The sequence below is a fragment of the Chiloscyllium plagiosum genome, unplaced genomic scaffold (genome assembly GCF_037043375.1).
Source record: "Chiloscyllium plagiosum isolate Xiang-an unplaced genomic scaffold, Cpla_swu_hap1 HiC_scaffold_43, whole genome shotgun sequence".
Lineage (NCBI taxonomy): Eukaryota > Metazoa > Chordata > Chondrichthyes > Orectolobiformes > Hemiscylliidae > Chiloscyllium > Chiloscyllium plagiosum.
Genome location: NW_028270181.1, coordinates 8937060 through 8961215, shown reverse-complemented (window position 1 = coordinate 8961215; position 24156 = coordinate 8937060). Strand labels below are relative to the sequence as shown.

Here is a 24156-nt window from a genome sequence, read left to right as displayed (position 1 = left end):
AAAAGGAAAAGAGCTATGATTGTAATTAAACAGCAGAGCAATGGAAATGGTCTGAAATGAAACTCAACACTGGCACAATCTAACTCAGCCAGCGATAACTATCCCACTTAGTGTCATTAACAGACAGGAGCCATAGACTGAGTGTCTTACCTCAGATAATAAATGAATTTAAAAATGTGAATAATGTTGGAGTTTTGGCAGACTTGGGACAGAAGTCAGTTATTAGAATATGATACTTAATTACTGTGAGAAAGATTGATGCTTGAGTCTCCCTTTGTACTCATGCAGCATTTCCTTTACTTGCTGTCTTGTAGCATTAGTTATGACCTCTCGGCAGGACTGTGGAAAAGGTGGAAGCCAGATGTAATGATTAAAGGGATAAGATGAATAAAACAATGTGTGGGTCCACCCCTTTCAATGCATTGTGTGCAATGTTTTACTGTCATAGTCACAGTTAATTTACATTTGAAGAGGAGTGGGCAGGGGCTACATACAAACTTTGAAGAAGCTGGAATTGTGGACTTCATCATCTCATGAGTGGCAGGCCTCTGAGACCCCTATAAGGAAAGCATTATGAAAGCAACTAACTATAATGTGTATCCTTTGTGAGTATCACAGTTCTAAGATACAAATTACCGAGTGCAGTTTGTTAATGTCACAAGAGCAGAATATCCAAGAATGAGAAAGTTGGCTCTTGTCCCATATGTGCCCAAGATCTCACCCACATACTACTTTTCAAACAACGTACCTTGGGTAGTGATAGACGGGAACTCTCTCTATTCTGGCAAAACATTAACAATTATTGATATATCCAAAACTTAAATTTGACAACAAAGGTTTATTAATACTAAACAAATCAGTAGGAGTGAACAATTGGGATATGGTATGTGTGATTCACCCAAGATAATCATTTAATTATTTCAACCCACACATTGTTTCATTCATCTCATTCCTATAATCATGTGTGGTTCACCTAAGATAATCATTTAATTATTTCAACCCACACATTGTTTTATTCATCTTATCCCTTTAATCATTACATCTGGCTTCCACCTTTTCCACAGTCCTGCCGAGAGGTCATAACTAATGCTACAAGAAATAATGCAGCGGTCTCAATCTGGGTTTAACAAGAAACATTTATCGTAACAAAGGCACTTTCATCATTTTGGCTGAAATGAACAATACAGATGTTACTTTGTTTCTTCAAAAAGAACTTTAAGCAAGAAGCTTACCCAAACAGCTATGTCTGCCCGCATGCTTTAGGTCTGTGCTAGTGAGCACAGTCTCAACACTACAAACTTGTGCAGTGCAGTCACACTAAGTCATCTAGAAGGAAAGAAAGCAAGCCACATCAGTTCAGCTACAAACGTCTCGTTCAAAGTGGAGCAGCCCATGTGTTTGTCATTACTCTAACCCATTCTGGCACAGACCATCATTGCTTTACTCGCTGTGAATTTTACCCCGAGGTGGAACCTGCAGTAACGTCTGTAAAACCACAGAGGTTTTGCTTTTTGTTTGTTCACTCAAATGTTTTTGGGTGGGGGGGGGGGAAGGAGGATAAAAGGAAATTATGATGACTGCTGCTTTCATGGCAACCCAACTCCTGAGAAAGCAGAAATCAGCTTAAGAGAATCTGATCTTCCTTTTATCTCGAAGTTCCAGGTCCCTCTCATTTTCTTTTTCCCAATTTCTTCTTGAATTATCTCAGCAAGAGAAAATAAACATTTGATCTTTGTCTTTGAAACTGCTCGCCATCCAATATCTTGCATGAAACCGGTCCATAGATGCTACTAAAGTAGACAGCAGGGAGTCAAAAACTTGCATTTATATAGTGCCTTCATATATTGAAAAGCTCCAAAGTGCCTTACAAAAGTGTATTTGCCATTAAGCCACATAGGAGGTATTAGGCCAAAGCCTAGTCAGTGAGGTAGGTTGTACAAATTAGAAAAGTGAAGGTCTTCAAATACATTCTTTTACTTCTATTATATTTTCACGGCATATCAGTTCCAGCTACACTGCATCAGTATTAATGTTCCACTCCAACCTCCTCCTACCACTCTTCACATACCACTTTAATACAACTTTCTATTCTTTATCTCCTGCAAGGGTTTGTCCAACTTCCTCTGCAATCATCTGACAGTTATTTCACTCACTGTGATAGTAAGTTCCAAATTCTCACCATTCAAGATAATATCAAGTTTATACTAAATACTGTACTGGATTTAGGCAATGACATTAATTTCCTCTGTGTCACAAACAGCCCTCCCTCAAAGTAAGTTGACAGAAAGATTATTTGGAAAGAAACACAGCCAATATTGAGTTGGTTCCCTGACAGCAGGAGTTTTTGTGACTGTAGAACTCTCTCAAGTGAATCCCAAAACTAAAAACTCTCAGCTGGCTATAATGCCGTCAAAATTCATCCAATTTCAATGTCCTTCCACTCATCTTTGTGAAGTTTGTGGATTCAAGCCCCCAAGATCTCCACCTCCACTCTCTAATTCAGTCAATGCACTCAAACCATCATTTTCTCATACCTCAAATGCAAATGGAGCCCTGCGAGTTTTGAGTTTAAAGAGCACTATGTATAAGACATTTAGGGATAGTTCCACCACTTCAAAATAAAATCCAAGTTGTAGCTTGGGAAAAAATTTGCATTTATACAGATGCTTATCACTATTCCACTCGCTTGGGGACCTCTCAAAGTACTCTGCACACAAAGGAATTACTTCAAAGTGCACTGACATTTGCAGTGAACAACATACAACAACAAAAGGACTGAAGCTCTCAAGAAGGCAGCTCGCCGTCACTTTCTCAAGGGCAACTAATAATGTGTAATAAATACTGACCCAGCTAGTAATGTCTGCATCCCGTGACTGAATGAAAAAAACTTAGTTAAGTGCTACCTCTAATGTAGCAAAATGTTCCAAAGCACAAAGAATTTGACATCCAGCCAGATAAGGACACATTAAGACAGGTGTTTGAGAGTTTGGTCAGACAGAGAGCTTTAAAAAGCACCAGGACAGGACCATGATAGACATTTTATGCATTACAAGATCCCATAAACATCTTGGAGAGAATGAATCTGGCAATCTACTTCTTTTGTGTTGGTTGAAGACAGAATTCTGACCAAAGATGTAAGAGAATTCTCCACACTTCTTTCAATAACACACAGAATCTTTAATGCTGAACAACTGAAAGTTTTTTTAAAATTTAAACCTCGGTGAAGAACTGGGATTCACAAAGTATCCTCTTTCCTTTTTTTTCCTGTAAATGGAACCACTTGTCTGGACCTTGGGTTTTGGCAACAGAACTGGGCAACAAAGTGCCAGGTTGATGAATGAACACATTCATGCCTGGTTTACTGATCCAAATACACAACAACTTCACATATTGATTCTACTGGGGACTGGTGCCCATATGGAAGGCAAATCTTTGAAAACACTAGAACTGTGAATGGGCCAATATCCATCCCTAGCCTTGATCAGTCTCCCAAACTGATTCAGACGTGCCAGTGCTGCTCCGTGCAAAATTGTATCCACCTATGCTGTAGCCGAAATAGTGTTTCCCTCCCAATTCATCATATCCTACAGTATGGAGATCAGCAGGATGAAAAATGGAACCACTACTGTGAAAAGAGGAAAGAAAATATTGTGTGCCAACAGACGTTCAGAGTGGCTGAGAAACTGCACCCAGATCCCTTGTGCCATGGCTGAACTATGAAGCAAAACCAAAAGCACTTGAATACTTCAAGTTTAAAAAGAGAGGGGGCCTTGATATTGAGGTTAATAGAAATCAAACCATGAATACAGAGCAAAGAGGCACATTTAGACCTGCTATCAAAGCAGTAACGACGGAGAATGGTTGTCAGACATATGAACATATGAAACAGGAGAAGCAGACTGTCTAGCCACTTGAGCCTGCTCCACCGTTCAATAAGATCACATCTGATTGGTTTGTTTTGAATTCCATATTCCAATCCAGATCTGACAATCCTTGATTCTCCTGCCTAACACAGATCTATCCCTTGCCTTAAAAAAAACTCTATAACCCCGTCTCCACCTTCTTCCGACCCCGAATTTTAAAACAGCAGTCTTAGTTCTCGACCTACCCACAACAGCAATAACAAGGGCAAGCATGGGGAGTGGAGGCAAAAACTCCAGTGATTAGACAGTGAAGAGGAAAGCCGTCAGAGGCTGCTGCGGGAGATTAAGCTAACTGACCTCAACCTCTGTATTTATCTTCAAAACACACCAGTGCCCCTTAAAACTTGAGCTCATTCATTGGCGGTTCCTCACAGATGAGGATGACTCTCTCCCACCCTCAGAGCGAGTCCGTAGGTGGCTGTACAGACCAATGTGGCTTCCGCAGGCCTCTGTTATACTTGGGGCAAGTGGTGGTCACAGGAAGGGGTGGATGGGGCATTAGTGTGACAGCACGCCCCTTACGTTGTTTTCCTCTGGCTTCTGCTTTTTTCCCAAACCTTGAAGTGCTTGACGCCTTCCCAGATCCTCCTCCACTTTGGACAGTCTTGGGCCAGTGATTCCCAGGTGTCTGTGGGAATGCTGCACTTCCCCAGTGAGGCCTTGAGGGTATTCCTGAAGTGCTTCCTCTGTCCACCAGTGGTTCGCCTGCCATTTCGGAGCTGGTAGGAGAGCACCTGCTTGGGGAGTCTCGCGTTAGTCATGCGGGCGACATGCTCAGCCTCTTGTAGTCGATTAAGGATGGTCCATGCCTTGATGCTGGGGATGTTGGTCTAGTTGAGGACATGGGTTGGGGCGTCTTTCTTCCCAGCAGATTCAGCATAAAATTCAAGGCTAACACTCCAGTGCAGTTCTGAAGGTATGCTGCTGTACTGGAGTAGCTACTTTTCAGTTGAGATGTCAAAGCAAGGCCCATGTGCTCTAAGTCTAGATTAGAGTGGTGCTGGAAAAGCACAGGTGGTCAGGCAGCATCCGAGGAGCAGGAAAATCAACGTTTCAGGCAAAAGCCCTTCATCAGGAAAGTAGATGTAAAAGAACTCTTTGGACTACTTCTCGGAGAATATGTTTCAGGAGTTCTCCTTAATGTCCTGGTCAATATTTAACCTTGCGTTACACAACAAAAACAGATCACAAGTAATTGTTATTATCACACTGCTGTTTTTGTGAGTTTGCTGTGGGAAAATTTGACTGCTCCATTTCCTACATTCAACTGCAGCACTTCAGAGACACTTCACAGGCTGTAAAACATGTTGGTGCGCCCCAAAGTTGCAATGGACGTGATTGAAATACGTATTTATTTGCAAAAGATGAGACAAAAGCAAAGATGCTGTACCAAGTAAAATCATTTCATCCTCTACTTTCCTGATTTGGGAATTAATGAGTCAGATTCATTAGGTCTTATTTTTAAAAAGCTATGAGTGACTTATTGGAAAATAGTTGGGAAAGAACATATTCAGCTTTTTAAAAAAACTCTCCAAAATGATGCAAACAGTGCAGTGACAGTGCGAATAATTGTGTTCCTTATTTTAAATTATGTCTAGACCCTTGAAAGGGAGCAAGCTGAGTGGAGGACACTGGGAACCCCTCAATTAGATTTCTGTTATTGTTCAGTAATTTTGGTTTGCACACGCTAATCGTTTCTACGGTGGGACAAGCATATTTCCTTTGTACATCTTTGAAAACTTCAAAGGTTTGAATGGGGCACCACAACTAAAAAGACTGCACACCACTGACTTACAAAATCAAAACTACAGCACCTCAAAAGACACTTTCATGTTCAAATTAGCAATTGTAGAAAACAGATTCTCACCTCAGGTTTTTCTTTCCACGAATCACTGCAGCTAGTCCCAGATATGATGGGCCAAATGGCCTCGTTCCATATCATAACAATTCAGTGACCTGTTCTGATCGTTACTAAGACTGCTTTTCCAAAGTGAAAGAAATCAACTTTGTGGATCAAGCCCAAAGCACAGAGTCTGGGGCAGATGTAGAGACAGCCTCCTACATCATAGTGATTACATCAGCATTGCAGAATCCTAGGATACCTTGTCTCACTTTCAGCCTTGCCATTTGATATTTCTACAGGACTGCAGCCAAAAAAATGCAAAAGCTTTTCCATATCATTCACCTTAGCGAAGCCAAACATTTTAATAACAGGATCCTGTCAGAGAGAGAGAGAGAGAGAGAGAGAGAGAAAGCAGAGAGTTCACTAATAGGAAACATATATTTCACTCATTTGTGACTGACAGCATGCGCTCAAGTTCAGAGAATTACAGCTCATTTTTTTGGCTCTGAAGTTGGGAAATCTTTTCTACACAATTCATTACAGAGACCAATACTTCAGCTTGCACTCAGGCATTGCTTCCCAAATATTTTCCCACTGTGACCCAATACAGTGGCTTGAAAATTATCACACCCCTTGGTGAGACTTGAGAATGGGAGCGGTGGGGGCAGGACGAGACATTTAAGAGAATGGAAGTGGGTGATGCCTGTGGGGGCTGAAGGTGGCTTGCGAGATCAGGGGCCTGTCTGTTGGAGCACCTACGATAACTCAGTCAGAACTGCTGCCTCATAGCTCATGAACCCAAAGTTTCACCTTGCAACGCAATTGTAGTCCTGACCCTTATTTTGGGAAGCCACGCTCGAGGGAGCTCACCCATCTCACCCTGATGCAGTCATAAAGGATCCTTCATGGGCTTGACAGGGTAAATGCTGAGAGGATGTTTCACCTTATGGGAGAGTCTAGACCAGAAGGCATGGTCTCAGAATAAAGGGGTGGCGATTTAAGACTGAGATGAGATGGGGTTTCTTTTCTCAGAGGGTTGTGGGAATCTTTGCAACTCCTTGTCACAGACAGTTGTGGAGACAGAGCCCTGAGTATATTTAAGGCTGAGATAGTAGATTCTTGATCAGTAGGGAAAGGGTTATGGATTACGGGGAAAAGGGAGAAAAGTGGACATGAGGAATATTAGATCAGCCCTGATCCTACGGAATGGTGAAGCAGGCTCGAGGGGCTGAACAGCCTACTCCTGCTCCTATTTCTTATGGTCCTATGGTCACTCCTTCCTTACGCTGCGCTGAACTCACCTCTCCTTGGCTCAGTTACCTTTCTCCTACACTATCCACACTTTTAACAGTCCATATGCTTTAAAGCAAATCTCATCATCGAGAGATAATACAATATCATCTATTGGACCAGCCTTTCTTCTTTCAAGCAGTTCAGCACTCATGGAGTCTAATACTTAGAGCATCTTCTTGACCCAAAAATGGTCTGTATGTGGAATGGCTGAGATCAATAGTGGAGTGGCGTTTAAGGGGAAGCTAGATTTGCACAAGAAAGAAAAGTTTAGAAAACAGGGGGCTGGGAGAAAAAGGCACTGTTTAGGAGCATAAACCAGAAGGGTGGAAAGGCTTGTTTACAATCTGTAGGCTCATCAGCTTTCACCAACTGAAATCCTTATTATATGGCAGATGGACTTGTCTTCTATCTCTGTCTGTCCTCACTGCAGAATCAAATCACTTTTGTTTTCTGCTTTAATTCTCTTGTACCCAAGCTGCAGGGAGTGGCATTCTACTTTAGACTTCACCAAACAAGGACTGGGGCTTCTCGGCAGCTCATCCATTGACTTTCTCATACATATTAGTAAAGTTAGATCCCATGAGACTCAGGTAGAGCTTGCCAATTGGATATAAAACTGGCTTGATGGTAGAATACAAAGGGTGGTGGTGAAGGATTGTTTTTCACACTGGAGACCTGTGACCAGTGTGTTCTGCAGGAATTGTGTTCTGCTGGGTCCACTGTTGTTCATCATTTATACAAACAATTTGGATGCGAGTTTAGGAGGCACAATTAGTCAGACTGCAGATGACACCAAAATTGGTGTTATAGTCGACAGTGAAGAAGGTTAGCTACGATTACAAAGAGATCTTGATTACCCGACCATTTGGATAAATGAGAGGTACTGCATTTTGATAAAACAAATAAGGGGTAGGACCTATACAGTTAATGGAAGGGCCCTCGGTAGTGTTGTCAAACAGACAGACCTAGAAATTCAGCTACATAGTTCTTTGAATACTATGTCACAGGTAGACAGGATAGTTAAGAAGATATTTTAGGTAGACAGGATAGTTAAGAAGATATTTAACACACTTGCCTTATTTGCTCAGACCATGGAGTATAGGAGTTGGGATGTCATGTTGAGGTTGGTGAGACCACTTTTGGAGTACTATGTACGGTTCTGGTTGCCCTGATATAGAAAAGATATTATTAAATTGGAGAGAATTCAGAAAAGATTTTCACGATGTTGCCAGGTCTAGAGGGCTTGAGTTATAAAGATGAGGCTGAATAGGTTGGGACTTTTTCCACTAGAGCATAGGAAGTTGAGGGATGATGTTATAGAGGTTTATAAAATCATGAGGGGCATAGATAAAGTTGATAGCAAATGTCTTTTTCCTTCGGATGGGGGAATTCAAAACTAGGGGGAGTATTTTTAAGGTGATAGGAGAAAGATTTAAAAGGAACCCAGGGGCAACTTTTTCACACTGCAGGTGGATTATATGTGGAATGAACTGCCAAAGGAAGTAGTCAATTCAGGTACACTTACAAAATTAAAAGTTTTGAATAGGAAAGGTTTGAGGGATATGGCCCAAAATGGGGCTTGTTTAGTTTAGGAAACTTAGTCAGCATGGATGAGTTGGACCGAAGGGTCTGTTTCTGAGCTGTATGACTCTGACTCAAAATGACAAGGCTGTACGATGTGTAAGTAGTCTCCCAGTGGCAAAACCCAGATGGTTAACTGCATCATACAGAGAATGGGAACCCAACACAAAAACGGCACAGTGGTTAGCACTGCTGCCTCACAGCGCCAGAGACCCGGGCTCAGTTCCCGCCTCAGGCGACTGACTATGTGGAGTTTGCACATTCTCCCCGTGTCTGCATGGGTTTCCTCCCACAGTCCAAAAATGTGCAGGTTAGGTGAATTGGCCACACTAAATTGCCCATAGTGCAAGGTGAAGGGGTAAATGTAGGGGAATGGGTCTGGGTGGGTTGCGTTTCGGCGGGTCAGTGTGGACTTGTTAGGCCGAAGGGCCTGTTTCCACACTGTAACTAATCTGATCTAATCTAAAAAATTAAATTGAAGCTAATTACAAACTATATTGGAATAGTGTAAGACAAGGGACATCAATCCAAACCTCCCCGCATATCTCCATCCTGCCCAGTGAAACACACAGTACTCCACAGCCTTGCAAGAGGCTGTTCTCTAGTCTCAGAGTATATGGATAGACTAGAGAGTCATTCTGACAAACATCAGCAAATAATTTAACAGCTGTTCTTGCAGGGTCTGAAGAACACAAAATTTTAGCAATTTTAATTTCACAGTTTTAAAGTCTGTGTAATTTGTTCCCAACACCCTTGAAAGAAGCAATCAGCTCTGTTGACTACCACAGTTATTTTTACTCCAAATGAAAAGGTTCCATCAAATTTTCCTTTCCTATGCCTTTGAACAACATTGTACTGAAAAGCAAACACACTGGGTTAGCTAATAAATTGAACCTGCCAACTCAGTAAACATCCCCTGTGCATGTTTGCACACTCCAGGTTCCAGATTCGTTTATACAATTTTCAGACTTTGTCTTTGAAGTGGCAAGATGCTGGCCTTTTATAGTCTGGGGAGCAGACTCTAGAAATCCCACAGTAAATTTCACTAACTCCAAACTCCTTCTCAAAATCCATCTCCATGACAAAGATTACAATCATCCCATCCCAAAATCTCCTTCATTGTCTCTGCTGTCATTCTTGCTTGATTGGAACATGGCAACAAGAAACAGACCATTCAGCCTGTCAAGTGTGAATCACCATTCAATTAGATCATGGCTGATTATATAATTATAGAATCTCTATGGTGTGGAAGCAGGCCATTTGGTCCATCACATCCACACTGACCTTCCGAAGACCATTCCAACCTTCTATCCTATCTCTGTAACCCTGCATTTTCCATAACTAATTCACCTAACCTACACATCTTTGGACTGAGGGAGGAAACTGGGGCACCCAAAGGAAACCCACATGTGTAAACTCCACAAAGACAGATAGCTGAGTCTTGGCCCTGTGAGGCAGCAGTGCTAACCAATGAGCCACCACTCTGTTGCACTATCTCCTTGTTATCATTAGACTCTAAAAAACTGTAAAAACTCTAAAAAAAAGAAGCACCTTAGGATGTTTTCATACGTTAAAGGATCTACATTAAGGCTTGTTCATTTGTATATTTTAAAATATATATATATAAAAACTATGACCCTCATCATCAATCTGTCATCCATGCTCAGCTTTGCTTTCACTAACTTGCAACTATACTCTTTTGTCTTGAAATTGTGATTTAACTTGAACTAATGCTCAGTGTTAAGCTTTCCTACTGTATCTCTGTCCACTTCTTTCAAGGCTGGTGCAGCCTAAGTTTTTTGAACTACAACTCAGTCCGTGGATTGCATAAGCAACAGGTACACTTCAACATTGCTCTAGAATCAGAATATTCTTGTAAACAGCATGTGGTTGCTTCATACAGCTTGTGGTTGAATGTTATTATCACTAAAACATTATATGTTTCTGTACTTCAAAAGTAATGATAATTGATCATCTTGATTGATAGCAACAGAGATCCTGGCACTGAAAACATCTGAAATTTAACATTAAAAAACAGATTATTTTTTCAAAAGCACAAGGGGATGCAAACTCACACAGCTAAGTTTCAATATACCCTAGCAGTGAAAAACAAATCAATTTCCACCAACAACAACTCTGCTCTCAAACAGGTAGCTACAGTATAACACACTCAGCCTGACCTCGTTACAGCAATAATCCTCAGCACAGAGATTCTGCACATAAATCACAGTGGAGTGAAAGCAGTTTAGCTGTGGTTCTTAAAGTCATTAGCAAAACTTATTGACACACGACATTCATTGAGCGAACAAATACTGTAACTCTGTTGGCTGCTTAATGGAGTAAAAGAGGCATGTGTGCCATAATGTTCCACTTGTTCAATTTCATATTAAGCAACCTATTAAAATACAATGAGATACTCAGAAGTAAAGACTTAAAACATATACCAGGGTAAATATGAAGACCACTGGACATACAAACAGGACTCAGCCTTTCAGCTCCTCTGGTCTATTCCACTGTAACTTGGATCAGAGCTGAAGATCTGCAGCCACAATGATCTGCCTTTATTCCATAACCCTTAACTATGGTCCCTTTACCAAAATAAATCCATTAAGGCCAATTCTGAAGTTTGCACTTGACCTAGCTTCAATAGTTATTTGAGGGAAGAGAGTTCCTTTGTGTAAAGAAGTGCTTGTTAGCAACAACTTATCCCATCCCTGTGACTTAATTTTAGTTTATAGACTCTTGCCAGAGAAAGAAATTTCACTCTCTTAACCACGTTTGCAAATGTGACACCCTTGATCTGAGCCTTTAGCCACAAGCCAACACCAAGGTACACACCTCCATAACTTCAATCATGCCTCAGCCTTTCTGCTCTTTCTCTTTCAAACATTTGTTGCCTCTAAAATCCATGTCCCAATATCCTAGCATAACCATGAGCCAGGCAATGAGTGCTCTGAATGGGTTCTAGTGTATTTAAGATGCTTGGCTGATCAAGTTTGGACAAGCATGGACAAGTTGGACCGAAAGGCCTGTTTCGGTGCCGTACGACTCTATAACGTGTCCATGGGATCTCAAACACTTAAAAATGTAGCTCTGTCCATCTGACAATCTGTTACCCAGTAATGAATGGATCAAGGACTGACAGCTACAATGCCTTTTTCCTCAGTTCTCTGCCTGAAGGAAGCCTGACAAGATCTCCACCATGGCTAGAGTAAGCAGGCTGGTCACTAATCCACCTCAGCCACAGTTCGACTCCCTTTCCAGGACTCAATGGTCAAGGAAGGTGGGCAGCAATGAGTCTAAATTGGCTGAGCATCAACCTGCAAATCCTTCCAACACAAGCCAAAGTCAGGCTGTAGGAACTGGAGAGGATCCATGTGATGGAAAGTAACTGGAATCTCTCGCCTTGGCTCTGACATGGATGTGGGGGAATAAAGTGCACGTTGCCACAGCAACCCAGACTCCTTGAGGGCCTGTGGAAATCAGATTGGTGATCCGACAACCAACATCAGCATTATTCCCAAAAGTCCACTCACCGGCCACTCTGGTCTCTGGGGAAAATGCCGGGCGGGACTGGAATGGGATGGCACGGACAAGAGGGGGCGGGAACAGCTGCCACAGCAGCACGAAACCGAACAGAGCGGGGGGGCGGGGGAACATTTAAGCGGCGGACCGGAAGTCAGGGTGGCGGAAGTGAGCTGGGGGGGAGGTTTAACGCGGGACACGTGGTGTCACTTAGCAACCGGGACTCCAGTTTGAGAGTGTGTGCAGCCGAGAGGGGGACGTTGCGGATGTTGGACAAAAATCCAGCTGGGGGAAAATAAATTGGATTTCTACACTGCCTTCCACAGCTCAGGGAAGTTCCGAAGGGTATTACAAACAATGTAGTATATTTAAAGAGTGTTTAAGTGTTGTAGTAAATGTAGCAGCTAATTTGTCCACAGCAACCCCCCTACAGACAGCAGAGTGATATTGGCCTTTTGTTTGGGAATGTTGATTGAGGTGTACATATTTGGCCAGGATACAGAATTGTTCTGCAGAAGGGTCACTGGACCTGAAACGTTTTAAGACTGTAAGACATCGGAGCAGAATTCGGCCTATCGAGTCTGCTCTGACATTCTATTATGGTTGATATGTTTCTTAACTGAGCTGAAAATGTGTTGCTGGAAAAGCGCAGCAGGTCAGGCAGCATCCAAGGAACAGGAGAATCGACGTTTCGGGCATAAGCCCTTCTTCAGGAATGAGGAAAGTTTGTCCAGCAGGCTAAGATAAAAGGTAGGGAGGAGGGACTTGGGGGAGGGGTGTCGGAAATGTGATAGGTGGAAAGAGGTCAAGGTGAGGGTGATAGGTCAGACTGGGGTGGGGGCGGAGAGGTCGGGAAGAAGATTGCAGGTTAGGAAGGCGGTGCTGAATTTGAGGGATTTGACTGAGACAGGCTGGGGGGAGGGGAAATGAGGAAACTGGTGAAATCCGAGTTCATCCCTTGTGGTTGGAGGGTTCCTATGCGGAAGATGAGGCGCTCTTCCTCCAACCGTCGTTTTGTTGTGGTCTGACGATGGAGGAGTCCAAAGACCTGCATATCCTTGGTGGAGTGGGAGGGGGAATTGAAATGTTGAGCCACAGGGTGGTTGGGTTGGTTGGTCCGGGTGTCCCAGAGGTGTTCTCTAAAACGCTCCGCAAGTAGCCGGCCTGTCTCCCCAATATAGAGGAGGCCACATCGGGTGCAGAGGATGCAATAGATGATGTGTGTGGAGGTGCAGGTGAATCTGTGGCGGATATGGAAGTTTCCTTTGGGGCCATGGAGGGAGGTGAGGGGGGAGGTGTGGGCGCAAGTCTTGCACCTCCTGCGGTTACAGGGGAAGGTGCCGGGAGTGGAGGTTGGGTTGGTGGGGGTTGTGGACCTGACGAGGGAGTCACGGAGGGAGTGCGCCCACACCTCCCCCCTCACCTCCCTCCATGGCCCCAAAGGAAACTTCCATATCCGCCACAGATTCACCTGCACCTCCACACACATCATCTATTGCATCCTCTGCACCCGATGTGGCCTCCTCTATATTGGGGAGACAGGCCGGCTACTTGCGGAGCGTTTTAAAGAACACCTCTGGGACACCCGGACCAACCAACCCAACCACCCTGTGGCTCAACATTTCAATTCCCCCTCCCACTCCACCAAGGATATGCAGGTCTTTGGACTCCTCCATCGCCAGACCACAACAAAACGACGGTTGGAGGAAGAGCGCCTCATCTTCCGCATAGGAACCCTCCAACCACAAGGGATGAACTCGGATTTCACCAGTTTCCTCATTTCCCCTCCCTCCACCTTGTCTCAGTCTAATCCATCGAATTCAGCACCGCCTTCCTAACCTGCAATCTTCTTCCCGACCTCTCCGCCCCCCACCCCAGTCTGACCTATCACCCTCACCTTGACCTCTTTCCACCTATCACATTTCCGACGCCCCTCCCCCAAGTCCCTCCTCCCTACCTTTTATCTTAGCCTGCTGGACAAACTTTCCTCATTCCTGAAGAAGGGCTTATGCACGAAACGTCGATTGTCCTGTTCCCTGGATGCTACCTGACCTGCGCTTTTCCAGTAACACATTTTCAGCTCTGATCTCCAGCATCTGCAGACCTCACTTTCTCCTCCTGATATGTTTCTTAACTCTAGTCTATGTAATCTTGCATCCCCTTATCAATCAAAAATCTATCGATCTCTGTCTTAAATACATTCAATGGCTTGGCCTCCACAGCCTTCTGCAGCAATGAGTTCTGTCTGAGGAAATCCTAGTTTCCTTATCCTAGTTCTTAAGGGTCATCCCTTCACTCTGAAGCTGTGCCCTTGGGTCCTAATCTCTCCAACTAGTGGAAACATCTTCTCCATGTCCACTCTATCCAAGCCTCTCAGTATTCTGAAAGTTTCAATCAGATGCCCCTTGTCGAGTACAGACCCAGAGAACTCAACCATTCCTCATATGACAAACTCTTCATACCCAGAGTCATTCTTGTAAACCTCCTCTGAACCCTCTCCAAGGTCAGCACATCCTTAGACACAGGGCCCAAAACTGCTCACAATATTCTAAATGCAAGCTGAATAATACCTTAAACATCCTCACCTTATACACACTTTTTCTCTCTCTCCACAGATGATGTCAGACACGCTGTGTTTCTCCAGCAATTTCTGTTTTGTTTCAGAATTGTTACAGTGTAGGAGGAGCTTTGGTCCATTGTGTGTCTGTACCGCCTCTTTGGTGGTTAAATGTGGAACAACAAACATTGTGGATAACTATCTTGTTCTTCAATTTATTACCACATTTCAAAGTCAGCACTTCTAATAATGCAATCCCTCACATGTTCTCTAATGGTAACCTACCATTGCCAAAGCATGTTTGATATTTTATAATAATCAAAACAGGGGCTTCCACACTAGCACTTCTGGTAGTTTATAGACTGTACAGGATATTCACCTTCTGCATTGTGGTGCCTGTTTTCTCCTCTTAATTGGTACCTTCTATTTGAATTTTATGATTCACTGATGCATCAAGATAGTGTTCTTCTGCCTGCTATTTTAACAGGCTGTAGCCAAATTATTTTACACATATTAGAGGACAATCCTGTCAAAATGGCAAACTAATTTGATTTTACTGTGCAATATGCAAGATATTATGACAGAAAATGAACATGAACGCCTCAGTGAATGTTTTGAAAATGTTCAGACTTGGGGGACAACAGAATTATGTTCCGGTCTGAGAACTAACTTTTAACAATCGGCACAGTGCCCATTGCCACCAATGACTGGAATTTTGTCACAATGTAATCTGTTTAGACCTTGTACTTAAGTACTTCATTTATCAATATTGACATGTTTGTACTTTGGAGCTGGTCAATGTTACAATACAAGGATGACAGGGGAGAACTTGAATAAGACTTGACTGGGCGCGTGTGCTGAAGGTCCTTGATATCAATTCAAGCACAAGAGCATGAGACATGAATATGACAGCCCTTGAAAAAATATCAGTTTTAAAAGATGCAATTTCTTTCTAATCATTTGGCATAACTTACAGAACTCTGGATTTCTGAAGATTAATTTTACAAAGCTGGTTTTGAGCAATGCACAACATCATTAACTGAATCAAGAGGTACGTTGACTGTGTTTCTGAAATGCCCCCACAATTATCAAGGTCATTCACTGGCACTGGAGCACTTTGTGACACCATCAACCACTCAAATTTCTTTTATGAGAGTGCATTCCAGATTGTCACCACAGCCTTGTTAACCGAGCTATTTCCATTGATTTCATGTCAGACGAGCTGTAAAACAAGCTCCATCTCAGTGTACCATAAGACCATAGAAATAGGAACAGGAGTGGCGGTTCGGCCCATCGTGTCTGCTCCATCATTCAATAGGATCATGGCTGATCTGGCATTCCGCATATCCACTTTCCTATATTTCCATGTACTTCTTGATTCCCCTCCTGATCAAAAATCTACTTATCTCAATCTTAAATATAAACAAGGACTTCACCCCACAGCTCTCTGTGGCAAGAAGTTCCAAAGACACTCAACCCTCAGAGAGAAGAAATTCCTCCTCATCTCGGCCTTGAATTGATGTCCATTTATTCTGAGCCTCTGCCATCTAGTACTAGACTCTCTCATGAAGGGAAACAACCTCTCAGCATTTACCATCCTCTCAGCATTTAAGAATCCTGTATGTTTCAATGAGATCACCTCTCATTCTTCTGAAGTGAGTAAAGTCCCAACCTGTTTAGCCTGTGCTCATTAGACAATGCCTTTGGGCCAGGGATCATCCTTGTGAACATATCACACATTCTATTTCTACATACATAGTCAAGATCATTCCCAGTGTTTTTAGATTGCCCAGAACCCATGTTATTTTCCATCTGCTTCCCATCCTTGTCTTACGTGAAGTGCCCAGGTGTTCTACTACCAGAGCAGTGCCACATAAATAGGACTGTTTACCGTGGTTTCCATAGCGACTTTGAATCACAGATTGCCTATCACAAGAGGAGACTAATCATTAAAACATTGAACCTAAACTGGGATTTGAGGTTTGTCCTCATGTCCCTGTAAACTGTTTGAACGGTAGGGTTTGGGACCTGGCTTTGCTGCTCCTCTCCCTTGTAAAATTGCTGTCTCTTGTATGCAGCTGTAAATGTAACTGTTTGTTGTAAACTGTTTTTGTAATTTGTTTAATAAAATAATATAAAACATTGAACCTGGAAGCAGGAATAGGCCACTTGCTCCACCATTCAGTATGATCCAACTCAGTACAGGTGCCATGGTGGCTCAATAGTCAGTACAGCTGCCTCACAATGCCATGAACCTGGGTTCAATTCCAGCCTCTGGCAACTGACAGTGTGGATTTTGCACATTCTCCTTATTTCTGCATGGGTTTCCTCCAGGTTCTCTGATATCCTATGTTAGTTGGATTGGCCATGAGAAATGCAGGATTACAGGAATACGATTAGCGGGGGGAAGGGGGGAGTCTCTTTGGAGGAACAGTGTGGACTCGATGGGCTGAATGGCCTGCTTGCACACTGTAGGGTGTCTATGATTCTACACATTCGGTGTCCTGTGCCCACTTTTGCCCCCTGCCCCTTGACAGCACTTGAGCAAATGTCAATTTTGGAAAGATGCAACTTGTTTCTATTAATTTGGCATAGTTTACAGTCAGTAGATTTCTACAGATAAACTTTACAATACTTGAAAAATGTGCCGATTAGCCCCATTTCCCCATGGCGTTTCCTTTTAAAGAGTTGCCAGATGCCATTTTAAGTTACACGTTGCAGTTCCATCATCATAACTGGAGGTTATGGTCATGATCAGAAGAGACAGTCCATGTCGTTGTTATGTCAATGAACTAGTCCTCCAGAAGCCCAGGCACATGCCCCTAAGCCATGGTTCCAATCCCATCGCAGTGAAATTTAAATTCAGTTAATAAGTTCTGAACTGAAAGGTACTCTCAGTAATGGTGACTATGAGGTTATCATCAATTGTGATGAAAACCCACATGGTTCACTGATGTCCTTCAAGGAGGTAAATCTGCCATCTTTGCCCAATCTGGTCTACGTGTGCTTCCAGACCCATAGCAGTGTGGTTGACTCCTAACTCCCCTCTGCAATGGCTCTAGCAAGCCTCTCAGTTCAAGGGCAATTAGGGATATGCTGCCTTTGCCATATCGTATGGAAAGAATAGAGAAAGAGATGGATGAAGTTCCCACCTTTGGACACATTTGGAAAATTTTTGTCACTACTGACCACAGCTGAATGTGTCCTGTTGTTTTCTGAACTTTTTATATGCTCCATTTAGAGTTTAATATGTTGCAGTTCCTTTAAAAAAGAAGTAATGTTGAGCTTGAACTGTTCACACGAAATCACTTCCTTAAAAATAATCACTGCGAGATCACATGGATCAAGGCAAAAATGTCGATGCAGCTACAACACTGAAAACAGTTGTCTATTTTGGATTCCAGCATCTGCAGACTGCTTTGTCTCAAGCAAACAGGTAGCAGCAATACAGAAAAGAAGGAAATGGCTCTCCATACCAACTCAATATAGAACCAAATAACACTGTATTGTCATAATAATATTTTCAAAAAATATTTCCTCAGCTATTTTCTTAGCCTCCCCCCCCCCCCCCCCCCACCCCCAGCTACTATCACTAGCCCCACTGTTGGTCTAGTTTTAGACTTGGCAATAGGTGGCAGTTTTACTCAAGGGAGCCAATTTCTCATGAAGCCTGCTTCAGAATCTGGCATGACATAATGGGAAAGATTTTCTCATGCAACATTGGCCCAATCCAGTGGTTTCTTCATTAAATATCAACTGGATCCTGGTACTTCAAAGACACTTATAAATATTTGCATCCAGCCACGTGGAAAACTATCAGGCTTTCAGCACCTTTTACACTGAGAATTGTCCAAAAAGGCTTCAGAAAAGTGAATGGTCACTAAGAAGGGTCCATTTTTATTTTATATTCATTCTTTGACAAGGTGACACACAGATGGCTGCTAAATAAGATAAGAGCCCATTGTGTTAGGGGCAATGTACTGGCTTGGATAGAGGATTAGCTGATAGGCAGAAGGCAGATAGTGAGGAAAAAGGGAGCTTTTTTTTAGAATGGCAGCCAGCGATTAGTTGTTTTCCACAGGGGCCAGCGATGGGACCACAATTATTCACGTTATGCATTCATAATCTAGATGAAGAACCGAGGGCATTGTTGAGGGCAGATGACACAAAGATAGGTGGAGGGACAAGCAGGGTTGAGGAGGTGGGAGGCTGCAGAAGGATTTGGACAGGCTGGGAGAGTCCCCAAGAGGTGGCAGATGGAACAAATTGAGAACGTGTGAGGTTATGCACTTTGGTAGGAAGGTTAGAAGCATAGACTATTATCTAAACGGGGAAAGGCTTCGTAAATCTAAAACACAAAGGGACTTGGGAGTCCCAGTTCAGGATTTGGTTCAGGTTAACATGCAGGTTCAGTTGGCAGTTAGGAAGGCAACTATAATGTTAGCATTCATTTTGAGAGGGCTAGAATACAAGAGGAGGAATGTACTGCTGAGATTGTATAAGGCTCTGGTCAGATTGTAATTGGAACATGGTGAGCAGTTTTGGGTCTGTATCTAAGGAAGGATGTGCTGACCTTGGAGTGATCCACAGGAGACTTACAAGAATGGTCCTGGGGATGAAGAGCTTGTCATACGAGGAGCGGTCGAGGACTCTGGGTGTCTATTTAATGAAGATTAGAAAGATGAGGGGGTGATCTCATTGCAATTTACAAAATATTGAAAGGCCTGAATAGAGTGGATGTAAAGATGTTTCCACTAGTAGGAGAGACAAGGATCCAAGGGCATAACCTCAGAGTGAAGGGATGATACTTTGAAACTAAGATAAGGAGGAATTTCTGCAGCCAGAAGGTGGCCAATCAGTAGGATTTGTTGCCTCAGAAGGCTGTGGAGGCCAAGTCATTGATTGAATTTAAAACAGAAAAAGATAGTCTCTTGATTAGTAAGGGGATCAAAGGTTACAGGGAGAAGGCAGGAGAATATCAGCATGATTAAATGCCAGAACAGACTTGATGGGCCAAATGGCCTAACTCTGCTCATATGTCTAATGGTCCATTTTGGAATGTGAGTGTCACAGACAAACATTTGTTTCCTTTGCAAAAGTGGTAACAGGACTTGCTCTTGAGCAGTCCGTGTGGTCAGATAAAAGGAAGATGGTGATGTGGTAGTAATTTCATTGGACTAGTAATCCAGAGATCCAGATGAATGCTTTGATGACATGCATTCTAATGTCACCACGGCAACTGAAATGATCCTGTGGAAATATGACTGATTATCATAAAAATTCATCTGGTTCACTGGTATCCTCTTGAAGCTAGTCTGTTGAATTGTCATCCCTAACTTCAAATAAGGTTGATCTGCTGATGTTAATTTTGCTTTGTGCACCTCCCGTGCAGCCATAACCTTGTATGCCTCACTCGGTCTAAGCACCCTATGATCTGTTTGTCCTTGTTTGTTATGATCTGCAAAACAAAACTTTTCACTGCACTTAGGTACATGTGACGACAATAAATCAGATCAAATAAATTCTGCTGTTCTTAATTGGTCCAGCCTACGTGTGACTCCAGATCCACAATAAAATGGTTTACTCTTAACTATCCTAAGAAACGGCTGAGCAAGCCACTCGGTTCAAGGATAATTAGACATAGGCAACAAATGCTGGCCTTGCCAGTGACACCCAAATTTCAGGAAAGAATAAAGAAAAATATTACAGTTTGTAGGGGCCTGATCTTGCCTCAGAAACTGGGATGTGGGAGCAATGTTCCCTCTCCATTGGGTGAGAGAACCTGGTGATCAGATGCAGGGTGCTCCTTCTGTTGCTGTACATGGTGCTGACTTGATCCATGCCCTACTCTGCATAACACTTCAGAGAACATCTCCGGGACACCCGCGCCAACCAACTCCAACGCCCCATGGCCGAACACTTCAACTCCCCCTCCAACTTCACCAAGGACGTGCAGGTCCTGGGCCTCCTCCATTGCTACATCTTAACCACCCAACACCTGGAGGAAGAATGCCTCATCTTCTGCCTTGGGACCCGCCAACTACACGGTATCAGTGTGGATTTCACCAGTTTTCTCATTTCCCCTCCCCCCCACCTTATGCCAGATCCAACCTTCCAACTTGACACCACCCTCATCACCTGTCCTACCTGTCCATCTTCCTTCCCACCTATCTGCTCCACCTTCCTCTCTGACCTATCACCATTACTCCCAACTTCATCTACCTGTCGCACTCTCAGCTTCCTTCCCTCCAACTCCAACCCCCCCCATTTATGTCTCCACCCCCTTGGCACACAAATCTCATTCCTGATGAACGGCTTTTTCCCGAAACGTCGATTCTTCTGCTCTCGGAGGCTGCCTGACCCGCACCACACTCTTGACCCTACTCTGTGTTGGGGCAGTCTTATTCCATTTTGCCCAGAGATCTAAAATGGGACACCGTGTATAAACCTCTGGATGAAGAGGGTACAAATTAACCCAGGAGACATCCTAATGTCCAAACTTATGTAAAGCTGCAACAAGAAGTCTCTATACCCTTGGTACATCAACATCAAATGTTACCATGCCTTTTTTCCCAGTGAGATGGTGGAACCTGTTGAATAGTTGTCTGAGCAAAATATCATGGTCATTTGACAGAATATTTCATTGTCAGAACTTACAAAACCACCAAGACATAATCGTGTCATATCTTTCATCCTCACCTGGAATCTCATATAATGCTGCTGTAATGCTCTCATCTTTTTCGTTATTCATTCAAGGGACTGGGCTTCACTAATGTTGGCATTCCCATATAAATGCTGTGTTTTTCCTTCTAGATGGTAATGGGCATTGGCTTTGAGTATGATATCTAAGGAGCCTTGGTGAATTTCTGTGGTGCATTTTATAGGATGTACACACACTGCTGCTACTAAACATTAGTAGAGGAGTGCGTGAATATTTGTGGATGTGGTACCAATAATTGCTGGCTGCTTTATCCTCGTGGAATGAACTTTTGCAATCTGGGACACATGCAATGGCTTTTGTTGAGGCTCATCCTGAGCAGTAAGTCTCTGTGCTGTTTCCAGGGGCATACAGCAAGACAAACGTCAGTTGCTGCCGAGCACCATCCACTCAACTGTAGGTATTCTTTGGCCTGTCTGAAATTTGCTGATCTTCCATGCAAAGAACTGTTGACTATCGCCTGTATTGACTGGCACATTCTGGGGTCCAGGACTATTTGCTAGAGAAGCAGACTATAACTTGTGCTAGCCTCTGCAGAGTCTCAGTGGGGAAGGGCCATTGTCTAATACACTATTGCCATAGTGTAGTAATGAGTTGGAACATTTGTAAAACTCCTGAGACTGTATGTCATGCATTGTGATTGTAAATGCAGGGAAGGACTGCAGAATGCCATGCACTGTACAGTATTGAAAGTAATTGAACTGTTTTTGCTATATATATCAAGCCAAATTTGCACAGTTACGTTACATACCTTTATAAATTTACACTTTTAAATATCTATCCATGTCATTTCAGAATATCAGCCATGCCTGACACTTTCAGAACAAATCACACATTGTAAATGGATAAACCAGTTTGGTAGAGGAAATTCTAACAGAGGCAAGCCACTACAAGACATAACTGGCCAATTACAGTAAAACAATAGTTTTGAGCCAAATTACAGAAAGATTTGCAATTGCTGTTCCTAAATACTAAAACATCCCAAAATTTGTGAGAGTCTACTCTGAATAGGAATAGTGACTCTCAATCCATTCAGATTTGTTTCTGTCTCACACCCATATCACTCTCTGCTTCTTGATGCATGAAATTGTTTATCATTTGATCTCTATCTCAGATCTTTCCTTCTGTTCTTCCTGCTGTCTCCCTCCTTCCACTTGCGTAAGAATCTGTCGCAAAGTGCGTTACAGTCAATGAATTGTTTTTGAAATGCAGTGACTTTTATAATACAGGAAACATGACAGGCAGTTTGTACACAGTAAGTTGCCATAAACAGAAAAAAGGTAAATAACCAGATAATCTCTTTAGTGATGTTAATTCAGCAATATCTATCACCCATGGTTCTGGGGAGAACCTGCATCACTTCTTCAAATAATGCTATGGGATCTTTGTAACAAGCAGCAGACTGATTGTCTCTCAGAGGTACCATTTTCAATCTCAAGGTGATAGACTCATTATCCCATGATGGAAATTTGATCATGAACTCTGGGCTGACTCTTCAATGTAATACCCAAGCAAGCGCCGCACTGTCAGATGAAACATACCAAGGGTCTGTCTATCCTCTCAGATGGACAACAAGATACCACGACAACTATTTTGAAAAAGGGAAGGGCAGTTATCACCAGTATCCAAGCCAATCCCCTGAGGAAAATCACTAAAGCAAAATGATCATCTAATCATTATTGCTGTTTGCAGAAGCTAGCTGTGCATAAGTTGGCTGTGATATTGACCGTAGAGCTGCATTGACTAGGAAATGTTTTGGGATATCGTGATATGTGCTGTATAAAAACAAATGTCTTTAATGCCCAGCATTTGCCCTTTCACCCAAAGCATTATTTTAGGATTATTTGCCACTGACCACCTTTCATCCATTGTTAATAATGCTAACAGTTATGCACAGTTTTCATAAATACCTAGCTCAAATTTTAACACAGCCATTACCTCCAATGCTGTTTTCACTTGACTCCTTGGTTGTTGAACTAAGTCAAATAAGTTTTGAGTAATAACCAGCCACAGAGTTTTGAACCACAGTCAGACAACTGCACTCCTGGGATATCCACGAAATTCAGACATAAGGTGGAAAGTAAGAGAGCCAGTACCTGGGCACAAGCAGGCACAAAGAGTGAGCCACGATTGTAGTTTGCTTGCAGTTATACCAACAGGAAAAGTGTGCTGTCAGCCTGTTAGTGCAGCGCTGACTGCTACAAGCACTTCCTGTGTTGTTGGACCTGTTCTTAAAGCTGCACGGTCCCTTGTGCCAAGAAACATTCCATAACCTCAAATAGCTTTTCGAATCTCACTGCACCCTTGGCAGACATTTTATAATTAAAAAAATGGGGGAAGGCTGCAGCATTCAATCACAGAAATAAACATTGCAACTGGAAATAATTAAAAAATACTATGTTGGTATAATTAACATTGTACAACAGGACTAAGTGCATACAGTCACTGTCATTATGTAAGCAAATGTGCAGCTATTCTACCTCAGCACCATCATATAAACGGGAGTTAGATAACTCAGTTATTTTTGTTGATGGTGTTCTTGATTGTTTCAACGGATGTGGGCATTACTGCCAAGACCAGCATTTGATGCCCATCCCTAATTACCCTTGAACTGAGTGCCTTGCTAGGCCATAAACAGAGAGCAGTTGAGAATCAATTATGTTGCTGTGGGTCTGGGGTCATACGTAGGCCAGACCGGATAAAGATGGCAGATTTC

At 42.8% G+C, this 24156-nt stretch overlaps 1 protein-coding gene across 17 annotated transcripts in view; it reads right to left on the bottom strand.

Annotated features, from left to right (window-relative positions):
• csgalnact2 (chondroitin sulfate N-acetylgalactosaminyltransferase 2) overlaps positions 1–23574 on the bottom strand; it is a 62554-nt gene extending 38980 nt beyond the window's left edge. For 2 of the 17 annotated variants that reach the window (XM_087982618.1, XM_087982622.1), the window contains exons 1-4: positions 12177–12284; positions 8135–8227; positions 5791–6141; positions 1233–1326 (exon numbers count right to left, since the gene is read on the bottom strand). The gene's annotated coding sequence lies outside the window, so the exon portion shown is untranslated. The other 15 variants (XM_087982616.1, XM_087982624.1, XM_087982619.1 and 12 more) reach the window with 9 other exon arrangements.
• Positions 23575–24156: the final 582 nt, after the last annotated feature.